The sequence below is a fragment of the Heterocephalus glaber genome, unplaced genomic scaffold, assembly GCF_053883595.1.
Source record: "Heterocephalus glaber isolate CG9 unplaced genomic scaffold, H.glaber_assembly_v1.0 deba00000546, whole genome shotgun sequence".
NCBI lineage: Eukaryota > Metazoa > Chordata > Mammalia > Rodentia > Bathyergidae > Heterocephalus > Heterocephalus glaber.
This window is the reverse complement of record NW_028258147.1, coordinates 22,009,893-22,020,183: the sequence shown is the minus strand read 5'-3', so window position 1 is coordinate 22,020,183 and position 10,291 is coordinate 22,009,893. Positions and strand designations below refer to the sequence as shown.

The following is a 10,291-nucleotide window of genomic DNA, read 5'->3' as shown; positions in this document are numbered from 1 at the left end:
CACACAGAGATTTCAAAGTAGAAAGTTTTTTTCTTTGTTGGCAAAGTTCTGTTTGATTTCAGTTGTGCTTCTATGTGCACTTTCCTATGATAAGACACCTTCAGCTCGTCTGGTGGGGAGGACGACAGAGCCCTTGGTCAAGCTCTTGGTCATCTCCAAAATTCTGGGAGGCTTCTATCCTACCCTATTCCCTCCAAGGCAATCCCTGTAGCTGTTTACATCTGTTCCCTCCTCAACACTGAGGGTGAGGATGCTGTACATCTCCCTCTGGTCCCCAGCACTCCTCTCCATCTCTGCATGTTCTCCAAGCTCTCTCTCCACTCCTCCCATCTCCCATGAATCTCTATCCAGCTGAGGTGGAATTTAAGGATTGTTATTAATTTTAGGATTGTTTCACAAAAGACTTTAAGTAGCCAGAATAATTTACAGCAAAAAGAACAAAGTTGGAGGAATCAGACTGAAATGAGGGAAGGAGTGTCTCTCCAATAACTGATTTTAGGAAAAATGTATATCCATACCCAGGAGAATGAAATTGGACATTTATTTTACACATACAAAAATGAATTAATAGTGGACTTAACGCTAAGATCTTAAACTGTAAAACTCCTAGAAGAAAATGTAGGGAAAATTCTTTATGATGTTGGCCTAGATCAATGATGGCCAACATTTAAGAGACCAAGTGCCCAAACTACAACCCAAAACCCACTTATTTATTGCAAGGTGCCAAGACTGCAAATAAAGCTGAATGCTGATGTCTTAGTTTAGAAAAAAACAACTCATATATTAACATCTTTTGTCTTAAAACCAAAGCACATAACAGCTTTCAATTATACAGACAGCTTTTTATTGAAGCTAAAAGTTTGCATTTGGTGTGCTTTTTCATAATTAATGTGATCTTTGGTGTTTTATGCATGCTGATAATCTGTCAAACCTTGGCTCGGGCAATTTAGCTTGTGTGCTGATAGAGAGGACTCTGCATTCCTGCTCCACCATGCATGCCGTAGGTTCGCCACCACTGGTGTAGATTATACTTTGTTTGGATAGAACCCTCAAAGCACAGGCAATAAAAAAAAAAATAGGTAAATGGTATTTTATCAAACTAAACTAAAAATTCTCTGCACACAAAAGTACTAATCAATATAGTTTGCTTGTTTTCCATCACCTTTTATTCTCTTTTCCTTTATACTTTGCTTCCTTTTATTCCTATTCATTTTCACACAAAAATGTCCTCTGTGCATTGATTTAAGTAAGAAGCACATGGTTTCAGCTGGACAAACACAAACATGGAAAGTTTGATCCACAAGTTTTTTTGACCCAGAGAGCTACAACAGCACCAAAGAGTAGAATTGTTTTGAATTTAACTGGATACGAAATCTAAATGGGTGAAATATTCTCCTTTGAGATCTTGAGCATCTCTTCTCTCATTAAGGGGTTAATGGTAGCCTATCCTGTTCTAGCCATAAACACCTCCAAATTCCAAGCACGTACTGTTTTCTCTCCATACTTTTTGTGTCCAAATCAGTAAATCACAGGATTGGAAAGATCCCAAGTAGTCAATTAGGTACTTGAGCAAAGATGAATAATGATTATCTTTTCTTCATCTTAGGAAGAAAACAAGTTTCTCACTTGGTTAACTTTTTAATCTTCATAATTTCAGGAGGACTGAGAAACACATCATATGATTTCACAAGTTCCCTGTGAACCTGCAGTTAGTCAAACTGTTGTTTTTTATTTGAACATATATTATTGCATGAGTTATTTAAATTAATACTGTCAGGTCATTAAGGAACAATTTGAGGAAATGAATGTTTCTAAGAAATTTTGAAAGAGTTAATGGCCACTTATTTCCAACAAAAATTCTACTTTTTGTTCTACTTCAGTTCATTTGTATTTGTGTGGGATTAGAGGCTATAGTGATAAGCAATGTGCTTCAGAAGAATGTAGTTAGGAGCTTTTCAGATAACCATGTCAGCACTGAAATACTGAAGAGTAAACTAACACTATGCTTGATGTGTTTGAGGGAAACTGATGTTTTGAACTGCAGTTGGGATGGTAAGTCCTACTTCAATTTAACGCAACAGGAAATTGGAGAAGAGAGGTGACAGATATTCTGCTAGTGTCAAGGAATTAGCACAATTTTCATTTCTTTCCCTCCTAAAATATAACTGAACTGCACTATTTTTGGAACCAGCATGGGTCTTCTATTTAATTTTTGTGTGATCTTCTACAGTTTTAATAGCTTGGGGAAAAAGATGAGAAAAGCAAAGCTTTAAATGAAGTAACCAAAGAAGAAACTTGTATGTGGCAACACTAAAGCATCAGTTAAATGTATTAGAATTGCTTTTAAAATGGATAAATTAATTTCGGTTCAATTTTATTTAAAAATCATTTAAGACCTGTTTTGCTTTTCTGTGAATTCATGAATGACCAGAATCAGATGGGAAAGACTGTAATTTGTGCATAGTTAAAGCACAGATTTTTTTCTACTTTATATTTCAAGGCTAAAGACTTCTAAATGTAGGAATGAAGCATTATGATAAATACAATGAATTGTAGACATTAGAGAAAAAGAATGTCAAAGACATCATAGAAAAAACTCTACGAAGGCAATGGGAATCATCTAAGTTTTCCCACATTTCAATTTTAAAAAGTATTCCTCCAGAACAAAGAGAGGAGTTCCCTTTACACACTTGTTTTGTGAATAAAATAGTATAGGTCCTTGCTACTTAAAGTGTGGTCTGTGAATCAGCAGCTTCAGCATCATCTAGTCTTACTAGAAATGCAAAATAGCAAGCCTCAATCCAGACTTTCTGAATCAGAATTAACATTAAAACAAAATACCCAGGATTAGTTAATAACTTGATGCATACTAATTTCTAAAAGGATTGTGATAGACCTGTTGTCATTTGGATATACAACATCCTCAAAAGGCTCACGTGTTCAGAAATGGAGTTTTCTGGAGGTGATTGGATCATGGGGTTTCTAAATTCATCAGTTGATCAACCCAGGGATAGATTTGATGGCATTAAAGGGAACTGATAAAAAACTTAGTAAGTACCTAATTTAAGGAAGTGGATAATGGGAGCATTACCTTACAATTACAACTTGTCTCTAGTCTCTCTCTCTCTCTCTCTCTCTCTCTCTCTCTCTCTCTCTCTCTCTCTCTCCCTCTTTTTCCTAGCTTCCATGAAGGGAAATATCTTTATCCACTTTGTCCTTCCTCCATAAGATATGATTCACCTCAGGTCCAAACAAAGGAACCAGCTGACCATGGATTGAAACCTCTGAAATCATGAGTAAAAATAATTCTTTTCTCTTTTAAGTTGTTTTCCTTAGATATTTTGCCATAGCAATGGAAAGCTGACTATCACAAGCACCTAATGCTAAAAATTAGTGATGCCCAGTAGAATTTCCTACAGTGATGGAAATGCTCTTTGCTGTGCAATTTAGCAACCAGTAGCCATAGTAGCTATTGAGCACTTCAAAATGACAAGTCCCAATGAAGAACTGATCTTATTTTGTATAATTTTAATTAATTTTGATTTACTTAAATTAAAATAATCATACCTGCCCAATAACTATCAAGTTCAGCTGTAACTATTCAAACATACTTGTGAGAATAACATAAGCCTTCTGAAGCTGTGGGACATTTGTTCCATTTACACATTAGCATAAATAATACACAATATCTAAGAGTTACTTATTTATATATCATCTAGATAACTTCTAGGATGTACTTATTTCCCGCTATAATTAGCGTTCATTATATTCCCACCATCAGACCAACACCAAGGTTAACTACAAGCTTCTCAAGAGAGATGAAGTCTTAATAATTTTTGTATTTCTATATACCTAGTCTCAAATTTGGCATTTACGATGTACTCAATGAAGTTGCATTGAATTGAATGGGAAAAATAATAAACCCAGGGATACTTATTTTAATGAGATTACTAAAACATGGAATTAAGTTTAATGCAATATTAACTTGAACATATCTACTAGTTCTCATCTAACTAAAAAACACAAATGACTATTATAAAATGTTAAAAACTTGCATAGCTATGATCAGTTTCAAAACTTTGAAGTCACAGGCTGATATAAAGGAAAATACTGATGAAGATTGGTAAATACATTATGCAACCTGGCTATATCATTTATAAAAAATATGCCAAGCAACATTTTTTTTACTGTTGGTTCTGAATTGACAAAAGCACCAAAGGTGAATTTGGGACACAAAAGAGGAAAAGCTTCATAGAGGGACTATCTGACTGAGACTGGCCTGTGTACTTGAATTCTCTGCGTACCAAGCTGATGTGAGCTAAAGAAATAAGCTGAATAAGACGAATAATCCTGGGGTCACTGGCAGTAGGTGAGCAGCCTGACCCTCGCACTGTGGTAGGAATATTCAAGTGCTTTTCTGTCAAACAGTGCAAGCTGCCCAGTAAACAGCTTAAGATCCAAGCAAATGCTTCTATAATGTCATCTTTTGCCCCTCAGACAAGAGATCGAGTCTATGGCAATAGTAGATTCCAACTGTGGACTCAACAGGCTTTCTTATCACAGTTTTCAAATTGTGTAGTTTGTGAATAAACTATTACTTTGACCAACTTCATGTGCTTAGTTATTAAAATGTTTTGGTACCGGGGATCTAACTCGGGACCTTGCACTTGCAAGGCAGATGGTGGAACCATTGAGGTAAATCCCCAGCCCGATGTGCTTAGTTATTTCCACTGACTTCTTAATCAAGATAAGTCTACTTAAAATTTAAATTATCCATACATTCACATTATTTAATTTTATCAGACATTAGGAATAAGATATATTCAAAATATTTTACTATACTGATTTCATCCTTGTAGCTCAGTTTTAAATTATTTGAGAACTCTCATTAAGAACTTTGGTAAATAGAGGGCTCATTAAATAATTTGTTTTAATCCTTTATTATAAAAATTTAAAAAACATATCTAGAAAGAGATAATTTTTTAAATCTATGTCTCTATCATTCATCTTCAAAAATGATCAACATTCTAATTTCATCTCTCATCCTCCTTTGTTTTTTGAAGTATTTTTAACCAAATTCCACCACACTATTATTACATCTATAAGTACTCCAAATCTCTAACTCATAAAGTTTTTTGAAAAATGAAACTGTAGGCCAGGGATTTAGCTCAGCGGTTTTGCCACCTGCTGCGCAAGCGCAAAGACCCAAGTTCGATCCCCAGTACCAAAACATAAAATAAAATAAAACTCCAATATCACAACCAGCCAAAATAATGAAAACTTATTACTAACATTCAGTCCTTTTAGAAATATCCCTGGTTATTTCATAATTGTCTTCTCTCAGCTGGCTGATTTGAATAGAAATCCAAACAAGGTACAAATTGTATTTGCCTGCTGTGACTCTTAAAATACTGTTTTAAAAAATTGTGGTAAAAACATCTCAATAAAATTCAAGTATATGATGTAGCAATGTTAACTATAGACAATGTGTACAGGAACTCTCTGGAAAGCATTTGTCTTTCATAACTGAAATTTTATACCAGTTAAATAGCAAGTACCTATTTCCCCTCCTCCTAGCCCTTTGAAAGCATCATTGTACTTTCCATTTCCATGTATTTAACTCTTTTAGATAATCCATATGAATGGATTCATCCAGTGTTTCTCTTTTTTGACACTGGCTTATTTCACTTAGAATAATGTCTTCAATGTTCAGCCATGTTTCTATATAAAGTGGAATTTGCTTCTTTTATTTAAGGCTGAATAATCCATAACATTCACATTCTGTGGTATGTGAACAATATTCTACAGTTCAGTTAACAACAGTTCCCCCTTTCCTTGCATATATCTGTCAAAGAAACTGAGTCATTTGTGCTTTAAGATTTCCTACATTCTGAATTTTGGTAATTATTAGTGTGGTATTCTTAATGTGTGCCTTTTCTAACTCCTACATTTCCTGTAAATCTGTGTCTAGTGCAGAGATTGATTAGATCCAAATTCAAAGTCCTTTAGCAAGCATTCCTCATAATAGTTTTCTGTCTGTTATTTTGTTACAGCTGAAGTCCTTCTTCACAAATTAGGCATAAAACTGGAAGTAACTCATGGGGCAAATCCTCGTTCAAAGAATATTTGCCACTTACTCAGGAGTTTGACTATGAAAATGGAGTCCTAGGAGGCTTTCTCAAAATATCTTTACTGTAACAGGAGATCTATAGTACAATTTTTAATTCATTCTAGTTTATTGGATTTTCATAGTTTTAGGGAAAATTGGACTGAAACACGAAAAATTAACTTCTACATCCCTCAGGTGAACTGTCTACCTCATAGTAGCTACTGTCAATGAGTTTGGAAAAATACATCAGCCAGAAAGACATTAAACCTGATTTTGTGGCTACCTCACACAGCACGTGGTGGACATCCACCCAAAATTTGGTTTAGGTGTGGAGACAGATCATATCACACAGCATACACACACCATGAAGGTTTAAAGCACATAGGAGGTATCTCAGGAAAACAAGGCAGGCTTAAAAAGTGAGTACAAATATGGTTGGAGACAACAGAGAAAAGCTCTAGCTCTATTTTATTATAGCTAGAGGTTGGGGTTCAGGTGAGGAGCTCTGTGTGGTTTGAACTGGTTGCCTCCAGGAATCCTTGTGGGCTTTCCTAGATATGGAAAGGAGGAGATGAGACAGGAGTGAGCTTAACAAGTGTCACAATCAAACACCAAAATAAGGGTTGGACTTTGCTGCAGATGTAAATTAGTTATTTGATCCGATGAATGAAAAATACAATGAATAGAAGGTATGAAGGCATTTGTCGCCCTTGCTTTTCAAGATGTACTATAGGTAACATTTATGAAGCACCCTTCTGTACATAGGGCGCTAGTTTTTTAATTATATTTTCCATTTAATATGTTTGTAATAATGTTACATATGAGTTGACTATTACCAACTTCTTTTACACAGAGGAAACTGAAGTGCAATGACATTAAGATACTTGCTTAATGTCATTTAGCTAAAAGTGGTGGCTTCAGGGTTAAAAATCTAGGCAGTGTGGCTCCAGAGAGGCACTTCTAACCACAGTGTGTACACCAGAGCTTTTCAAACTTTGAATATATAAGAATCAGATGGAAACTTGTTAAACCACAAATGGCCAGATAATCCATACTCCCAGAGTTTATGAATCAGTTGGTCTGAGATGGAGCATAAAAAATTGTCTTTGTAAATTCCTAGAATATTTTGATCTGAGACAGTGCCTTCAGAACCCCTGTTATAGACACATTTATCTGAACATTTATCAGTACATGTGATTGTCTGTTTCAAAGAGGTACAGCCTCATTAAAGTTTATACAACTGGACTTAGCACAACTAATTTGAGCATATTAATCACACTGTAATATCACTCACTCTAAATCTGGGAAATGTATAACCTAATAAACAAGAGCTTGATATTAGAAAAACTTAGATTTCCTTTCTGATTGTCCTATTAAAAATCTATTAGGGGAGCCAAGGATTTAGCTCAGTGGTTCCAGCGCCTGCCTCGCAAGTGCAAGGTCCTGAGTTTGATCCCTGGTACCAAAGAAAACTATGAGGGCCTGGCATTTAGCTCAGTGGTGCCACCACCTGCCTCGCAAGCAGAAGGTCCCAAGTTCGATCCCCAGTACCAAAAAAAAAAAAGCTATGAAACATTGAAAATGATGCTGATACTCTGACTCCTTCCATCACCCATAAAATAGGGAAGTGTTAGTAGCCAGTCGTTGGACTTTTGTAAAGATTAAATGAGAATCTATCTAAAACAACTAGCAAGTATGTCAGTACTTCAGCATGTAATTAAAGTTTATACATGACCTTACCTTGACTGTCCAGTTTGAGATTTAAATATCTTTGGTATTCATTAGTTTTCAACAGTACTGCAACTGTTTTAGAACTATCTTTGAATGCATACAAATTATACTAGCTTTAATAAACTTTATATATATATATATGTATATACATATATATATAACTTCATAAAATTAAGTGTGTACTTTCCATTGTGTGAGAGAACATAAAGTAATTATTGAAGGAATTTATACAACTTGAGGCAAAGTCTTGAATAATTTTTTTGTTGTTGTTGCTGTTAGTTTATTTTTTGTTTTTGTAAAGGAGTTGATCCAACTGCCACGAGGCAGGCAAACACTTGCAGATCTGTGAGTCTCATCAAGAAAAAAGTTTCTTGCTTAAGAATTAACAGTCAACATTAATATACTATATACACCTTTGCCATTTACACATTAGTATCAGGCCATTTATTACAAAACACTATACACTTTCCACTGCAGGTAGGTTATATATTGACAGCAAATTTCTGCAGATAAGACAGTGAATAAACTCTCCACTCCATACTGATTAGGAATATTTTTTCTAGTTTTAAATATTAGCCAGACACAGAAAAAAGGTTGGACTGTAAGGCCTGAGTGCACAGTCTCGATGGAACCAGTTTATTATGTGCATTTCACTGATCCTTGGTTTGAGGTGGGGATACTTCTTCACTGCCATCGTAGTTCTCCTGTGCTCATTGGCCAGTTATCTGAGGGTTGTTCATGTGATGTGCTACTGGGCCTGTATATAGCTGTCCATGCACATTCTGTTAAAACTGAGATCCAGGTGAATGGAGGTACAATGGAGCATCTTCAGGTGGAGGTGACTCATGCTCATCTGGGGCATCTTGGTCGTCTGACTCCTCCTCTGGACAGAGTTCACAAGCTTTTGCAAGTGTCATCCTAACACTATGTGATCTCTCCAAGAAATAGCCATTTGAGGTTTCATTGCTCTGCACTGGGGGAGAACAGTTGTTGTAAGTGTATTGAGGATTGCCAGTGTATGGTCTTCTTTCAAGTTCATCTCCAAGCCATTCCACTGCCCAGGTACACTTCCTTTTAAGATCTGCATTGCCCTGTAGGATTTGGTAAGCAACAGGACAGTTGCTAAAGAGTGCTACCATACATTTTATACACTGGTATGGTCTTTTTTGATAGTGATTCTTACAGCGCTGGATTGTGTCAAATAGTCCGTCTCGGTCACCTGGAATTCCTTTAAGAGCATTATGAATCCTGTGAGTCTGCCAGGAATCCTCAATCAGTAAGATTTTCCAAAGTAGATCCAGACAGAGCCAGAGTTGATAGGTATAGGAATAAGCAACCTGCCAGAGAAGTTCATTGAGGACAGTAGATGAGAACTGAGGATTCTCCCAGCAGCAGAAGCAAAGTAATTTGACAGTTTCATCTGAGTTACTCCAGTCTTCAATAATTTTCTTCACATAACTTGTTCTCACAAATAAAATGCCTGCCACATTCTGATGAATTGACGTTATAGACTGTGGTAAGTTAGAATCACCAAAAGGATTGCGAAGAGGAGGATTACCATTGATTGAAGACTGCATTCTTGATGAGACATTGCAACAGTGGATTAGCTGTGATACTACCGAGTATAATTTGCCTAACTCGGCATACTGATACTTGATCGGAGGGCCTGGGCCTTCATCTAAAGACACAAGCATAAAGGTAGCAGGTACACTCAGTTTCAGCAGCTGTGTCTTCTTTGCCACACCTAAATTGGCACACATCACAAACAAGTTGAAATACTGCTGTAAATGATGTCCATGTTCTGAAACTTCCCTTCTTAAGAGATTTAGGACTGCTCTTTAGGACAAACTTAAATTGTCATAAGCCTGACTAGAAGGTCCAGGAGATGCAAAAGGTGAAAGACATGGTCCATCTTGCAAGGAAAAGTGTGCAATAAAAACTATAAGTTATGCAAATGCACCTCTCACTTCTGCACTATGGCATTCCAAAAGGTATTCAGATAAGCAATTTGAAACATTAAAAAGGACATTATGAGCAAACCAAAAATGTACATTCTTGCCGTGATGAAGGAGAATACACAACTCATCATACCAATCGCTGGCAGAGCCATGGACTACTTTCTTTGTGTGAAATCCTGTAGCAAAGAGGAACCTAGCAGCAAGGTGAATACTGATCATAGTAATTTCTTCTGCTTCAGGCAACAGATGATCTTGCCCTGGAGGAGGGTTTACATATATACCATTGCATGTAAGCAGTTTTTTCATAAACTGGAAATACTCCAGACTGTACTGCATTCAGTTATACATGAATTGGACATTCTGTTCCCATACACTTCTTTCAATGGCCCATGGAATAACAATCTGATGGGGCCTTGTGGTGACAGCAAGCTCTGATATGTATCTTACCAACTCATTGTCTTGGTCTATTGTGTCCATTCATTCATAAAAAAAG

General features: G+C 36.2%; 1 pseudogene; it reads right to left on the bottom strand.

Annotated features, from left to right (window-relative positions):
* Positions 1–8,042: 8,042 nt before the first annotated feature.
* LOC101713079 (ubiquitin carboxyl-terminal hydrolase 9X pseudogene) lies at positions 8,043–10,030 on the bottom strand (annotated as a pseudogene).
* Positions 10,031–10,291: the final 261 nt, after the last annotated feature.